General features: G+C 35.4%; 1 pseudogene; it reads right to left on the bottom strand.

Moving 5' to 3' along the window:
- LOC121413460 overlaps nt 1–17,191 on the bottom strand; it is a 41,368-nt pseudogene extending 24,177 nt beyond the window's left edge.
- Nucleotides 17,192–17,631: the final 440 nt, after the last annotated feature.

The raw sequence follows: 17,631 nt of genomic DNA, 5'->3' as shown, positions 1-17,631 counted from the left end.
TTAAAACACGATTAGATGGAACTGATGTATACTTGAATTATTTATAACTTTTAATTCGTTTGATCGAAAATAACGTGGGCCATGTTTGGTGTTTGCGATGATATATCGCTATAGTATCGCAATTTAAGTTAACCGCTAAAATGGATGGCTTTGGTGCGTCTCATAAAAGATTAAATAACTCTATCTTCTGTATAACTATCCCACCCACGGGTTATGTACATTTCAAGTAAAATGATCCTTTCATATCAATAATAATAATAATAAATTGGTACTTATATAGCGCATAATCAATTGAAATTTCTCTTCAATATTACAATTACACTACAACAAAAATAAATATGTTTTTAAAGGTCTTTTAAACGATTCAACAGAAGTACATGATCTAAGGTGAATCGATCTTAAAATGTACAACTGCCGACGGGGAGAAACATCTTATACACATCAGTCACGCCAGCCAGAACGACTCCAAACCGATGGAAGCAATCACATTATTTCGAATGGTATATTGTCGGTCGATTTTCTTTTGCTCCGGTAGTGTAACTGTGGCCTTATTACTGACTGAACTTAAAGGGGTGGTCCGGGCTGAAAATATTTACTTCTAAATAAGTAGAGTAAAAGTAAAATTCACAGAACAAAATGCTGAGAATTTCATCAAAATCGGATTACAAATAACGAAGTTATTGAATTTTAAAGTTAGTCAATATTTTATGAAAACAGTTATAAGCACATTGTCTTGAATATTCATTAGGTGGGCTGATGATGTCCCCACTTTCCCTTTTCTTATGTTATTAAATTAAATGTTTCATATTTTTCATACATTTGTAAATGATGTTGCGGCAATAGATAACTAATGCACTTAATCAGTTGCCAATCCTATTGTTTTAGTTCTTTGTAGAAAAAATTGAATAATTTCATATAATATAATACAAAAAGAACAAGTAATAAATATTCATGAAGATATAGAACTGTTCCACCGGAATAATGCAAATCTTTAAAATTCAATAATTTCGTTATTTGTCATCCATTTTTTAAAATCAATTTTCAGCATTTTGCTCTGTGAATTTTACTTTATTTATTGAGATATAAATACCTCAATCCTGGACCATCCCTTTAATACTGAATTTGCGGGGGTATGTTTTCCCCTTTCTTATTGTTGAATTTAAAACACTTCGGTAAGATGTTATCTTCGATCAAACTTATCTCGCATGTGTAAATACATGTAAATCTCTATATTCAGTGTCACGTCATGAAGCGTGGCCTAAGAAATATGGGACATCAGGGTATTTGGAAATTGAAAGAAACGAGCCAAGAACTGAAACATCAATGAATAATCATAATTACATATACAAAGTTCCCGGTGGAAGCCCTTCTGGGACTCTTTCCAGTCGTTTTGACGTGCACACTATTTCCAGCCCCAGTGGTTCACTTGTTGCTCCAATTGGTGGTTCAGCGAAAACGCTTGGGTATGCGTCTTGTAGCATCGATTCATAGTAGTCGAAGTGAGCCATAGGGTCTTCGTACAGGAGAACACATCTGCATTCTTCTGGGTATGTTCCAATATCTGAAAGTAAAACAATTGATTTTAATAGGTTTGAATGAATCATGATGTTTTCAATTTATATAGATATGGGTGAAAAACCTTTCATCTTAAATTTAAATGGATACAAGGTATTACATCCTTCATTTTTTTTTGTAGGGGGCGGGGTGTGTAAAAAAAATTGAAGAAACCTACGAAGAGACATAGCTTGTCATTGGGGCGCTTTTGCATTTTCTAAAGTGAATTTAAAGGATATTTATGTACACTTTTGTTGAGTTTTAAAAATATTTTTAGTAAATTTCGGGGGGGGGGGAGGGCACATTCCCCTGCCCCGCTGCGTACGTCAATGATCAAATCTCGAACACTTACATTCTTATTGAGTTAAATGGTGTAATCTAGACCAATTCTAATAGAATTCTTGTTCTGCAATGACTAATTGGGCATGTGACCTGATTATGCGTTATGTTATTAGGCATATCACTTTATTGGGAATGTTTTTTATGACTCCCAACCTTTCAGAATACTAAAAAGCCAACAATAACATCCTACTCGGGTAGAACGAACTTAGTCTCAAGTAGGTCGATGAATGATTAACCATGCATGTCATATTTCGAATAATTAAATGTGTGTGTATCCTGAACCCGTTACATTTTATGGGTCACCGAAATTAAAGGTCAAGTCAACCTCGGAAAAATGTTGATTTGAATCAATAAAGAAAAATCAGACAAGCATAATGCTGAAAATTTCATCAAAATGGGATGTAAAATAAGAAAGTTATGACATTTTAAAGTTTTGCTTATTTTCCACAAATAGTTATATGAACTAGCCAGTTACATGCAATGAGAGAGCCGATGATGTCACTCACTATTTCTTTTTTATTGTTTGAATTATACAATATTTCAATTTTACGAATTTGATGATTAGGACCTCCTTGTCTGAAGCACAAGATATTAAAATAATGGAATTCCACGTGTTCAGGGAGGAATGAAACTTCATTTCACGTGACAATGACGAAAAAATCAAAATATTTCATATAATAAAATAAAAAGAAATAACGAGTGAGTGATGTCATCAGTTCTCTCATTTGCATACCAACTGAGATATGCATATAACTGTTTTGTGAAATGAAGCGACACTTTAAAATGTCATAACTTTCTTATTTTAAATCCGATTTCGATTAAATTTTCAGCGTTTTGCTTGTTTTCTCTTTTTATTCAAATCAAGTTTTTGTTTGGGTGGACTTGTCTTTAAGTACAAATTTCTACCAAGGTTTTTGTTCGTTTAGCTAGCGTGTTAAGTATACTTTCAAGACATGGTGCTTAAAATACCATGGTCAATAGAAAAAATATTTTAACTTGAACATAAGTATTAAAGTAGCTGCATTGGCTATTCATACTTAAAATCACCGATATAAATATGGTTAACGAATGTTAAAGTAAACTTTGTAGACATATACATACATACAATCTGTACCACATCGAAATTATTACAGTAATAAGTAAAATCAAACTCGATAAAAAGAAGTTTTTAAAATCCGAAAAAGTCATATTTAAGCGACAAATTCTCGTTCCTTATTTTATTTTAGACCATTTTAAAGAACCGAATTGTAAACTGGAACAGGTTTTTGTCTGAAAGAGTTAGGCAAGACAGGTAAAAGAGTATATAAATTTTTTTAAATCTAGTAGGGGCGGCTGATGAACCATCATTTTGGATACACACATCGACGGGAGGGAGGTGCGAGTGGGCATTAAATTCACAAAAATATTTATTTTTTGGGATCCTCATTTTTTCACGGTAAAATTGTCTTCATGAGTATTGATAACCGTTTTGGGGTTAATCATTTGAGCACCCCCTCGACTATTCAATCCTAGCTCTGCCCGTGATGATACTTACCACATGCTGGTGGTATAAAGTCATCTTCCTCCGATGAGTCGTCAGTCTTTCCTTGATCCATAAAGGTGTATACACGCCTGTTCTTGTCATCGACTGAAAAAAAGATCAATAAAATTAATCTTGATTTGAATGATAATTGTGAAGATGTTCAGGGAATTTTAGCTCTATTCTTGACATGAGACCAATAAGTAAAGGCATGGTCACACCGCCCGAGCGTTGTTGGAGCGGTCGTGGAGCGGAGAGAAAAAAAAATCATTACCGCTCGCTACCGTTCACCATTTTCGATTTCGATTTTTTTTTGGTTTTCGTTTTTTCCCCAATTTTGTGAGCGAAATTCGACCCTCTCTCCCTACCGCTCCACGACCGCTCCAACAGCGCTCGGGCGGTGTGACCAGGCCTATATGTGCACACGTTTGATTGTACATCGGTGTTCAATGTACTGATTAAATCTACCTGAGAAAGTAGGGAAGGTCATAATCCTCGCTGGGCATGACAATGGACATCACCTTAGCTGGAATGAAAGTAATCACGGGTTAAAACTCTCGAAAGCAAATGTTTTTCTTCTCAATTGCTTACAAAAATAATGCTTTCTTTTCCTCTTGTCAAAAGTTTTGGTTTCATTTCCTCCCTTTTCTTCCTCCACTCTCTTTTCTACCAGCCAATGGGGGCTGCACCATTGTAAAAAGCATTGCGCACTGTTCTGCTCCTTTATTAAATACATTAAAAGATGAAAAAGATGACGTAGAATGACATTTAAAATGTTTACAATGTAAAGTTTTAATAAGAAAATATGATGAGTATATGATGTGATAAAATTTAAAAATCAGAACTGATGGATGTTAGTGACTAGAATGCTAAGGAGGAAAATTTAAGGACTTCATTGCCTGATAAGGATGTGGAAATATAATACATGCCACTTTGTTTTTGTATTTATTAAAAGGATTTGTATCTTTGCTACTACTAATAGTACTACTACTACTACTACTACTACTACTACCACCACCACCACCACCACTTCTACTTCTACTACTGCTTCAACTATTTCTACTCGATAAAACAGTAGAAAAGACTGCATATTATCAAGCCCGTGGTATTCGGTAAAATTCTAGTGTTTCATTCATCTCTTTTGTAAACCAAAGAAACCACCTCCATGACTGTATATTTCTTTTACGAATCATAATTTCGTCTTGCAATTATTTTGTAAAAGATCATTTGTGGTTAACCAGTTTTTAAATCTCTTCATTATCCTCCTCATCTTTTCCGCCACTAATCACCAGATAATTTTGGATCGGGAAATGAAACCCAACGTCATCTTCAATGTACGGGAGCACGCAAAAATATCGACTCGTCAATCCAGGATGGTCTATATTTTCATAACCAATCTGGAACTGATACGGTGTCTTAGGTTCGATTGCATGTCTGTCTCCAAAGCACCTACTGATTCGTTTGACCTTACAAATATCAAGATTTCCTCGCTGTCTTCCCCATTCTTTTCTCGTTCTCTCTCCCCTCTCTTATCCCGTAGCTTTTCTTGGCGATGCCTTCTCTACATATTTATTGCTGTGTTTCTTTGCAATCATGATCACTGAAGGTCTCTCATTTTTTAAAGCCTCTTTCCCAAAATGTTCACTACTCTCTCTCTTCTTTGATTTTCACTATTACCCGTTCATCTGTGTCTACCACACATTGCAGTTTAATGCCTACACTACCGCAGAAACCAAGGAAAATGGTATCTATGTCTGTTTTTTTTTTATCTCATCTCCTCATATCGACCGCATCTGAGATCCTGTCTATATATGTTTTCAATTCCTCAAATATTCGTATATCATTGTTATCATTATTAGTATTATTGTTATATTTATTTATTTATGAATAAATTCTTAGAAAAATATGTCAGTTGATAAAGCGAATTGGGGATGATAAAATAAATGCAGACTAAAAGACGGCTTTTTCTTAAGGAATAAACTAGAATGAGGAATTATTCACTTCGTGGATGAATATGTCAATACTGTACTTAATGTATAACTTGATAAAAGATACAATGTGCTGTTGGATGCAAGTCCGACAGAAAAGTAGTAATGACAAAATAAATTCGGTACATAAAACCAATAATTTGGTAAATCTCCATTAAACCTGTGGTCAGACACAATCTGTAACACAATGGTTATATTGACCAAAACATTTTTAAAATGCATTTACTTTCCCAGTGCATGTCATTTGCTTTTCTTTAAGGGATTTGTCTTTTCCAGGACACCAAAGTCACAAAGGAGGAATGTTTTACGATAGCCCGACCCACGTAGAAATAAGTTTGACTGCCTGTTACTTTTTTACTGTCATGAAGTGAATATAGGGAAATCCTTTTTTTTTCGCAAATTCCTTATTTTATAGTACATTTTATTCTGAATGAAAATCGATTTTCGTAGTTTGACGCAGCTTCAAAACATAACACCAAAATCCTATAAACAGAAAGCACTACTCCCAAGAATACAATCAAATAACGTCAAAATTATCAGACCCCATGCAAATATATTTTAAGTATACGAGCTTTCTTCGACTTAAAGTTTGGAGATATACCCATTACTTTCGCATTTATTAATCCCGAAATGTGCTTTCGACAAAACGAAGAACAATGACTGGGCTTAGCGAAGTTCGCTTGATATGTTTTCACCGCATCCTATGGTTATCTATCTGCCCTCATTTGGGAATCCTTATTGAATGAAATGGAGTTTATGTATTTGGACTCGTTTGCTGGGAATATGAGACGAAATGATGGGGGATAGCCTTCGCTTGCTTGACCTGGAAAATATAATATTGGCCTGCGCAATAAGAAAAATCATATGCATCAATATAAATATGATATTACAAAAATCGCGATCAAATCATATTAGACCTACTCGAAATGTTGTTAGAATGGTTCATTTGAATAAAATTGAAGAATGAAAAGATAGAACTTTTGAATCTCGATTTGGCTTACATGATAAACTTTGAGAAATTCTTATTTCGAATTGCAAGATTGCAGAGAGAGCTTATAATCTTACTAATTTAGTGAAACCACTAAATTAAAACACGGATTTTAGTTCGCGCGATTTAGAACACATTGAATACGGACAAGTAGCAGACACGATGTGGACTAAAATAGACTTATCTATCATAACCACAATTACATGCATAAAAACGCCATCATTGGCTATTTAGCGCAAAGTATTTTTTTTAAATAATTTTTTTTCAAACATTCATCAGAATAATAGAGTATTTGATTTCAAATATATTTTCCGATTATTCGATATAATTTGAAAAAAACTTTCCTTCAGAAAAAAAATGTCGGACAAAAAAGTATTATCTCACCCCCATGGATCCTATACTAGCAGGATCTGTTACCCTACGTACAAATACGAGAGACAAGTCTGTTGGTTTAGCTTAATGCTCTGAGTAAGGTAAGTAGGTCAAACTTGCCCATATTTGCCCGCTATATCAGCTGATTTGTATTGGAGGTATGAGTGCCCGACGGAAGGGGGGTAGATGTATAAGGTTATCCAGAGTCAATGTAACCATATGTCCACAAAAAAAAAAGAACTGACATGGGGACCTTTTCATCAATTATTTTTTTTCTTATTCAAGTGAATGCGTAATTTTAATCAGGAATGCCGTTAATGCTTATTATATTCAAAGCGTTTTCAATGGAAGAAAGAAATCATTAATCATTCTAACTAATGGAAGGGCCAGTGATATACTGTATGTATAATGCTTAAGTTTGGAAATGATTTTGTAAGTGTGCATTAGCGTTGTTACACCTGCCATGTAATATTGTAACGGATATAATGCATCCTTGTTATTATTACAAATAAAATTCTTGCAATATATTAGTAAAGTCTTGACATTTCCCGGCTTGGTACATTGAGCATATATGTTGAGTCTTATTAGAAACGTGGAACTTGTTTGTGATTTGGAGCAATTAAACTAAAACGAATCATGTCATTAATACTCTGATGTCATTGGTTTAGATGGAGTTATTCCAAATCGGGTCTTTTAATAAACTGCTTCACCTTTTCACCTACATGTACATCATGCAGTAAGTAAATCACTTTCAATTCTCAAGAGAGGAAAATCGAAGACGCATTGTTGACGGGATTAACATCGTCCAAGAATCGCCGATCCCAAACTTAAACTACGACCTAAATACATCAGAGCAGCGTTCAATTTTCGGTCGATCTTACTCTCGTTTTCATGGTTGTAGAACGCGCACACTTGAAAGAGGAGTCTTTAATCGCACATCTTTTAATCACTGAGCGAGACATTCGATCCCCAGGCTAACTTACGTTTTCGTTTTGGAAGGTAGATTATGTCCAGTTTTTCTTTCCCTCTCTTGCTCGCATTGTTATCGCTCTCGCTCTGAAGTCCATAGCTCCATACTTCTCCTATTTTTTATTTAAAACTTTCTATCCTACTCTTCATCTTAATCCTTATACACTTTCACTTACACTCTATTTGCTAAATAATATCCAATTATTTTTTTCTCTCCAACCATCTCTATCTCTAGCTCTCTCCCACTCTTTTCCTCAATTCTTTCCCTCCCATTCTTTTGCTTTCATAAAATATATGTTTTCTCATCGTTAGCTCTGTGTTTGTTGCTATTTCTTGTTTCTTCTCATATTTTAATCTCCATTTTGCATCAAATTCATTTTTTCCTATCTCTCTTCCCCTTGCCCCAACCCTCTCCCCCCGTCCTTCCTTTGAATTTTCTGTCCTCTAACAGCGAGCTGACCCAAATTCCAGGAGTCGAATAACCGAAATTAATGCAAAGAGAACATAGTGAATGATGTGAAAATTCTCAAGATTTGACATCATTCAAAATAGAAGATATTAAGAGATGGGTAAACAATACCTCTAGGATTCTAAGCTTCTTGAAATTTGACAACTCTCTTATAAAAGAAAGAGTGAGTCTTGTCATTTTGCGTAAGATATCGACGAATGGCGTCATGAGCAAAAAAAACAATTGAATGGGTGGGTGGCGTGATCAAATTTCTCAAAAGCGAGCGAGGAATATTCTTTACCTTTTCAAAATGAAAATCAAATTTTAGATCCATTTTTATATAATCCGAAAATAGCATATTATCTTATCCTTTTCCGTTTCTTTTCCCCTCTTTTCTCTTTCCTTTCATTTCCTTTTATTGGTAATGGATTTTATTCATCAGTCAATTTCTTTTTTTTTTTGGGGGGGGAGCGCATGGGTATTCCATCGATGAAAATAATAAGAACGGATTGACCGAAAAACCTTTATTAGGAATTATCCATTGACGTAATCTAACTGCCAAACACCTTAAATTTCGAATTGAGTATTGTGTGTAGGAAGAATCATTCACATAAATGTGTTAACATCTACCGTAGATTAGGTAAAATGAATTTAACAGGATGATTAGGGATTTTCATTGCCATCTGGAATTTTATAAATACGAAGTACTCACGATGATCTGACTGACAACGTAAGATGTGTGTGAGTGTATGCTCTGTTGTGAGAGGAAGAGATGGGTGGAATGACAACATATAAATAAGAAAGAACAGGAGAGAGACATGGAATCGAGGGAAATCGAAAGAGGGAGAGAGAGAGAGAAGGGAGATAAAGTATGAGGGAGAGTGGTCAAGAGGGGGAGAGAAAGAGGGAGAGACAGTGTGTGTGTGTGTGTGTGTGTGTGTGTGTGTGTGCGTGTGCGTGGCGGGGAGGTGGGTGTATGTGTTGCGTCTGTTTGCTTGACTGTGATGCATTTTGGAGGTCTGTCTTGGCGTGTGTAGTTGAACGATAGCACGGAGGAGGGGAAGGAGTATATAGAAGAGGATTAATGTTACGTAAAATAGCTTTATGACAATATATAAAACCATGCATAACCTTTGATAGTAATATATCTCCATTCATGAATGTGTCTTTTCTTGATTTTTTTTTATTTTTAATAATCAACCGATTATTCCGTGCATTTTGATGATAAAAGCTCATTAATAATATATTATATAATTAATTTTCATATTCTTATGTTTATATAATGTATGTTATATAGGATTTCTTGCCTTAGTTCAATGGAAGAAATAGATTATCTTAAAAAACAAACAAACATCTGTGCGTGGGTGATTGTGGGTATGTGTGTGAGATACAGAGAGGGGGTGGATGAGATAACTTACTGCATTCTTCATCCGACTCGTCCGATTCGTTGTCGCAGTCGATGTTGCCATCGCATATAGCTTCTTGAGGAATGCATTGCGTTGAGTTTATACATGGGAACCATTCACCACAGTGGGCGTGAGGGTCGGTCGACATCGGAGCTTGACGACGATGACGGATGACGGGCGCATCATCGAGATGGTCATCTGGGATTAAAAAAAAGAATACAAAGTAACTGGACATAGGAAGTATGAAATTTGTCATGTTGGTTTGAATGATTAAGGTAAAAAATATGAGGTGTTATAGAAAGGAGAGTCGAGAGAATAACCAGAGAGAGCTTGTTTGATAATAATGTTTAAAAAGAACTGCATGGATATGGATACGTAGAAGATAAAAAAGTTTGGAATAGAAAGAGGGGAAACGGGAAAAAAAGGTGATGTGACTAGTGTCTAAGTGAAGATATCTATAATGAAATTCCCAAGACCCAAAACAATTTCTCTCAGCTAATAAAAGTTGTCTGTCATCAGGCACCGAACATAACCCACTCGTCCCAGCAAGCTATCAACACAATCCAAACCACACGTTACAAATTCAATAAACCATCCCCTAGGTATCTAATATCAGGAAATATCACATTTTCCGACATGTCTTCGGCGTTGTTTCCATCACGAAACTTCTGTTGACAGTGTAGTCATAGCACGATTTACAATGAAGCGAATTCGCTTTGGTCACCTGTGTGCGCGGACCAGCTCTGTCAATAAAACGAGACTCGAATCAGAGCATTGATGATAATACAGTATCAAAGGCATATGGACATCATTGTAGATACAGCTCAGACAGAAAAGAGGACTTATACTATTGAGTATTGTTATCAGGTAAAGGAGACCGGGATTAATCCAATTTTCGGGGGTATAAACAACTCGACAAAATGTTGTGGCTACATTTATATGATCTAGTTCAAATCGCATACTAGAACGATCAACTGAGCATTGTTTGATTAATTCATTTCATTTAGTTGTGTTTTTATGTTAGAAATGTTAAACTGAAATTATGATACAAAAATAAAGCTGAGGAAAATGAGACGTAAAAAGCCCCAATGCAAGGCATATCATATCGTGGTAAATTTACATAGAGTGTTTTAGCACATTAGGAAAACAAAATAATGATCAAATAAAGATTTGCAATATTTGCAGAATAATTGCAAAACATTGATAGTTTTCACGTTTTCGACCTTGGCGCAGGTAATGGTCACTCAAACTGATAAAGATGAGTATAATAATAATGATAAAAAAACCCATACACCTATCAGCGAATCCTGTCGGATCATCATCATTTGGTTGTTATAGCATGTCCTTCACATTTAGTAAAGCCCTTAAGGGCAATATTTCCCAAATTCTTTTTATTTTGTAACGATAAATGAAATTGATTTTTTCTTTTCTCATAAGAGGAAGATGATCATCTTACAATTCAGGGAACGAATTTAATCATTTAAAGAAAAATGCGAAGGCGTTGATAAAAGAACGTAATATGATTCTGAAGATTTCCTAAAAATGAAAAAGTAATATTTGAAAGCCTAGGGAGTGTATAAATGTTTGTGTGAAATGAATCTTGTGGTGTCGATGCGAAAAGTTATAAAACAAAGAGTAAAACATGTAAATCCATGCAGATCTTTTTCATAATAAGAGGTTTTGCAAGAGCTTTAAATGACATCAAGTGTAACAGCAATTCTTCCCCCGGGAAATCCTTACGTTTTGTTTCCCAAATGTATATAAATGAGTGGGATGAAATTATGTTTTCAAGATGAAGCCATTCAAAAGATTTAAAAACAAAATATTCTTTACGATTATTTCCATGATTTTGTGGTAACCAGTGCATTCAGGTACCTATGTATTTTAAATTGTCTGAATTCTAGATGCATTTCTGACTTATTTTCCTATTTTGTTTTGCTATCACATTTTGAGATTTTTTTTTTTACTTTGTCATTTCACCTTACAAATATTGATATCTTTATCAGTGTTTTCTTTTTTCAAACCTTTTTTTTTAAATTACCAAACAAATTGATTTGAAACTACAATTTGTCTGCAGAACAAATGGGAACTGCTGTTGAATTCCTTTAAATTATCTTAAAAAAAGGTTTTTCATGACAACAACAGAAAATTCTTCTGTCTAATATAGTAGTAAATTTGTTAAAGGACAAGTCCTCAACAACAAGAACTTGATCAATTCATTAGGTATATTGTGTATAAAAAACAAGAACAGAGTGGTGGTGGTTATGAGGTTTTCTTTGAGATAAACTGTCTATATATTTCTGTGCCAATGGTTCTTGGAGATTCTGAGTACTGTTTTTCACCAATGACTTGAAGCCGAATCATATCAACGTGAAACAGTATGATTCCTGCACTTTCTTTAATCACAACTCTTGGTATTTACCATCCCTCATGGTATCTCCAAATAGTCATTCAACCATGCCAGCATCCAGCGGTGTAGGTTTGTCATTTTTATCACTATGAAATGAATGATTACAGTTGAAATCCATGCCCAAGAGGACGAATCTTATATTTTTCTTATGATCGCCTTAAAGATAATATTGCATGATGCTTTCTTATGGATTTTCTAACTAATTTTCCCCGCAGCTCACTCGATCCAAAACTCTCTACTACATCAACACGTGTCCAAGCCACTTGAGGTGTTCCGAGCTGCCGAAAGCTTTTTGGCTTTGTAAACAGTGAATTGGATTTCACCCAATTACTTCGACGTTCGTTCGCGCCAAAAACCAAAAACATCAACATTTTCGCGCGCCCCGGGATCACAAACGTTTCATTTCTGCACTCCTGTTATTCAGCTCACCTTTCGAGTGTTTGTAGTTTTTGCAGGACGGAACTCTCACTGTTGGTGTGGATTGAGAATGGGAGGGATTGGTTTCTGAAAATGAAATGCATTAAAGGAGGTGTTTCTTCAGGGAATCTCTTACAATCTCCTTTAAATATTGCTTTTATGTTTGTATCATGTGGATGAATCGGCAGGTCTTCGTTGAGTGTTCTTTGTCCCTTTGATACCTATAGAAGGAACCTGGGAAATATGATAATTGCCCATGCTTACGAACAGAGATAGAAATCAACACCGTATTCGATAAGCTCACATCCTGTAAAAAGTTTAAATGCGAGAGTTTCGGCAATCATGAAGAATAGTTATTTGGTCTTCAAAAATGAAACTGTTTGGAATTAATTGATATAAGTTAAGTACCACTCTATCTGTTGCCAAGATGAAATAGTTTTTATTTTTTGCTAGACTGCTGAAGGTTTTCAAATTTGTCTCACGTTGTTCAAGCTATATATGGTTCGAATCTTATACTGTAAAAACTGTGGAGTTAAAACTGACACCAATTGGTGTTAATAGAGGACTACACACTGAGGCGTTAAAATTACACCCTAGACATTGAACGTAACACCAAAGAGTGTAAATGTTAAAACCAAAGGTGTTGAAATAACACCTATAGGTGTAAAACTAACATTACCAATTTAACTCCGGTGTAAAATAACTGGTGTGGTCCTCTATGTATACCGGTTAACGCCACAGTTTTTGCTGTGTAGTATCTGTAATTTCAAATGTATCTGAATCTTAAGTCTAAGTTAGGCCGAGATCGTATGGTTTGGGGTTGAGCGGGATAAGTACATGTGGATACAGAAATAACATAACCAGGGTCTGTTTTACGAAGAGCGTCCATAATATACATCTATATTGAAAAGGTGTATAACCTGCGCTCACACTAAATGAAATTATTCCAGTATCTGCACTGATTGTTTTTAAATGATAATACTTTTGTCAGTTCGACATCTGGGGAAAATCATTGGACAATAATGAGAATAAAGTAACTTGATTTCAAATGCTAATTCCTGTTTAATAGTGTGTTTCGTCTTAGGGATCTTATCGTAAAGATAATGCTGTTTTACATCACACACGGGCTTTGAAAGATATATATCATTTTGACTTATCATTGGCCAAATAAAAGAGAACTTTAACAAAAAGAATTATTGAAGATATATAAAATCAAGTAACTTTAGCACTAAAAACTCCATCAAAGTCGGAATTAAAATTTTATAAAGTCATGGCATTTTCAAATTTCCTTAATATCTCATAGCATATGTATGGATACTTTTTTGCGAAACTATGTAATATGATATTTTTGGTCTTTATTTTTCACTCGATTCGGTGAAAATTCAGGACTGCGTTTACTTATTTTTTAATTCTTTTTTATTCAACTTAAATTGTTGTTGTGGAGAATTGTCTTTACACACTTCATCAGTTTTCTCAAACTATTTCTGTCTGCTGTCTGATGCTGTACCCCTTTGGAAACCTAAAAAGTCTCGATGATCACATTTTAAACATGTTAAACGTGCAGTCACTTTTGTGCAGCCTCTCCCATGCAGCTTCTATTCAACGTGCTACGCGTTGGATCAACCTGTTTATTACCCTGATCCATTCGATGACAGACATCATCTTGTCACGATTACCTCTTTCAGAGAATGAGGGCAAGAAATACCCCTTCAAGAAAGAGAGCATTAGTGACAGGAGATATTTCCGTCGGCAAGGCTTGCCATCTCTGTGCCGTAGTCACACCTACGAAACCGACTCGAGACCGACTAAAGCTATTACGTTATTACCATTGACATTCAATCAGTCGGGTTGGAGTCGGTTTATTGGTGTGACTGTATCATGATGACAGTGTCACCGTCAAACCGGCAAACTCGGTTACAAACCGGTGCAAGCTATTACGTTATTACCAATGACATACCATCAGTCGGTTTCGTTGTTGTGACTGTACCATTAATGGGCAAGGACGCTACTTCTTGTGACGAATAAAATATGCAAAATTCCCTTGTTCCATTCATATTTTAGACCCTTAATGGATACCTTCATTGTTATCTAAGGCCTTTAATGGATACAAAACTAATGCATCTACTATTAAGATAAAAAAGTAACTTTTCGTCTTTGTATTATCATAACACAAAAGGTTAGATCCGAATTCCAACTCTCTCACTATATGTTGAACAGTAAAAAGTAAAGATTTAAAAAAAAAAACCGTAAAAAGAAATATTATGCTTCCGAGCTTAGTAAAATGAGTAGGGTCTCACACGGAATGATAAAAAACAGAATCACCAATACTTGTCCAATGTCTATTTCTTATGATTATGAAGACGTTGACTACTGAATTTTGTAATTATCAGGGGCTTTTGTATACAAGGTCCACCCAGTTGTGGTAGGCAGTGGATCAAATATCTTCGAGATGCCATAATTCATAATTTGGCATATAATGATGTAATGTAAATGGTCTTATTATGTATTAAGTCTCTTTCCTTCCCCTCTTTACAACGATGTTCAAGGCAAATTATGATATACAGCGCGTCCCAAAAAAAACTATACACTTTTGAAATGGCCGCCAAATAAAAAATCTAGCACTTTGGGGAAAAAGACTCTCATATATGGAAAGCCAATGAAGTCAACTTTCAAATGACACCAAAAAGTTGGAAAAATATTAATGCTTGAGCGAGCACTGCCCACTGAAACAAAGGGTATGAAAATTAGGGTGGGCTGGAATTAGCCTTCCAATTTATTTCAGTTGTTGAGAGGCAAATCATTTCGAACTTGCAAAGTTAAGGGCGTTGTGATAAATTAATGATCAGCCTTGATCAGTTTTGATAGCTTAAGCAAATTTTTTTAAGTTATTAAATTGAACTTTTATGCATGAGTGAACACAAATTACACTTTTGGAGCAGCATTTCAGCTTTATCATTTGGATCTCTTTGGGGCAGCATTTCAACTTTATCATGGCGATCTCAGCAATGTGTTCATGGGAGTCGGCCAGTCGGGAGAATAGGGGGTGAGATAGGGCTTAAGTGGGAGAAGTAGGTTGATGGAATAAGGGTCAACAGAACATTCAGCCCCACCCCCTCCCTCTTTCCCACCCTCCCCTCCTGTTGAGAGACTGATGGCTATTATGTACGCGTGAAGTCCAGAGCAGAATGTTGGTTTAATGACTAATTCTGAATTAGGGCATCAACTTTTTCCTATCAATCATTCAATCAACAATTATTTTTCAGTACATTAACTCATTCAATGTGCAATGTGATCAATAAAACATTCATTTTTTTCCAATAAATTATTTCATTAATCATTATAATCATTAAATTTTTTTGGTAATCATTCAAACTGACCATCAGCCACCGGTCACTTGGCAGTTAAGTTTTGAAAAGGCTACAATCCAGGAGATGAGACAGAGAGAGGGGGGGGGGGCTGGAAAATGGAGGTGAAGAGGGGAGGGTACCTATGAATTTTAATTTGTAAAAGGACAAAATGAAGAGGAATGCCCTTTTAACCAAGTCTTAGCATACCTCGACCTCTTGCTTGTAACAGGTACATGTACCATCACATTACTCTGACTCTCATGAACACACTTCTGATGTCCACAAGATGAATATGCTACACTAAAATTGCAATTCCTGTTCACTCATGCAGTACATTTCAATTGAGAAATTCATGAAATTTGCCTATTAAAACCAAAACTAATCCCACTCATGAATAGCAGAACACCCTTAGCTTTGTAAGTTCAAAAGGACTAACCTCTCAAAAAACTGTATGGCTAATTCCTGCCCAGCCTAGCCAAGCTTAGTCTCCCAGGAGGAGAGAAGTGGGGGGAGGGGGTAGAGATGGAGGGAGGGGTTGCTAAATGTTCTGTTGACCTTTTATAAGCCCATCAACTTACTTCACCTACCTAAGTCATATTACCCCCTCTTCTCCTGACTGTCATGACCCAGTGTCATGAACACATTGTTAAGATCCACATGATCCACATGATAAAGCTGCACTAAAAATTGCAATTCATGATCACTCATGCATTAAATTTCAATTTAATAACGTATGAATTTTCACAAACAACAAACTGATAACATCTGATCTTTAACTCACCAAATAACCTTCAACTTTGCAAGTACCAAACAAAAAATCTGAAAGAAATTTGAAGGCTAATTCCAGCCCACCCTAATTTGCATACCCTCTGTTTCAGTGGGCAGTGCTCGCTCAAGCATGAATAATTTTCCAACTTTTTGGTGTCATTTGAAAGTTGACTTTATTGGCTTTCCATATCTATAAGTCTTTTCCCCCAAAGTGCTACGTTTCTTATTTGGCAGCCATTTCAAAAGTGTATAGTTTTTTTTGGGACGCACTGTATATGTTTCAAAAATACAAATGCATTTTTGTTGTTATCATTTTATGGAATGCTAGTGCGCACCATTCTTACCTTTAGTGTTATGGGAAGCCAATGAAGTATCAAAGAAACTCGTCACAACTACCATCAGCAATGCCAAGTTCATAATGAGCAGAGTTGAATACTTCACCACAAACATAACACGAGTACTACCAGCGTTGCTTTATATGTTGCTATCAGAGTTGCTGCCACTTTTGTCGTAGACACTGCTACCATCAGCTCTACCACATCCTCATGTGGATCAGTGTAACCGACGGAAAGTCCTTTTGTTCACATGAAATTACTTTGTGATATTTGTTGGTGTATTAATATTTTCTTGGGGCTTATCCGTCACTCCTTTCATATCATCATAGTAGAAGAAATCGATCCTGAATGATAAAAAAACCCGGAGAAATAGAGGAAAGAAATTATAGCATTAATCAATATACATATGATTTGAAATAGCCGATGTATCACAATTTCTTTCAAAAGTCTTGGGTATCCAAGAGTACGAATATCACATGTCGATTACTTAATCTACACTGTAAAAAAAAATATTGGGTAATATTTACCACCACGAGGGTAATTATGGGTCCAACCAATTTGGGGCAGTATTTTACCCCATGCGGGAAGCATATTGTCCAGTAATGTTTAATAATTTAAAAAAAGTTTAGAATGAGCTAAATTTTCATCACACTGGATAAATAAAAATGCCCAAAAGGAATCCCCAATGTTGGTTGGATACATAATTATCCTCATGGAGCATTTTAGAGTGTAAAATTGTAAGCATGTAATTATGAGAAATTAGAGAAA

Source organism: Lytechinus variegatus, chromosome 4 (assembly GCF_018143015.1).
Source record: "Lytechinus variegatus isolate NC3 chromosome 4, Lvar_3.0, whole genome shotgun sequence".
NCBI lineage: Eukaryota > Metazoa > Echinodermata > Echinoidea > Temnopleuroida > Toxopneustidae > Lytechinus > Lytechinus variegatus.
The sequence above is the reverse complement of the archived record's forward strand: the minus strand, read 5'-3'. Positions and strand labels throughout refer to the sequence as shown.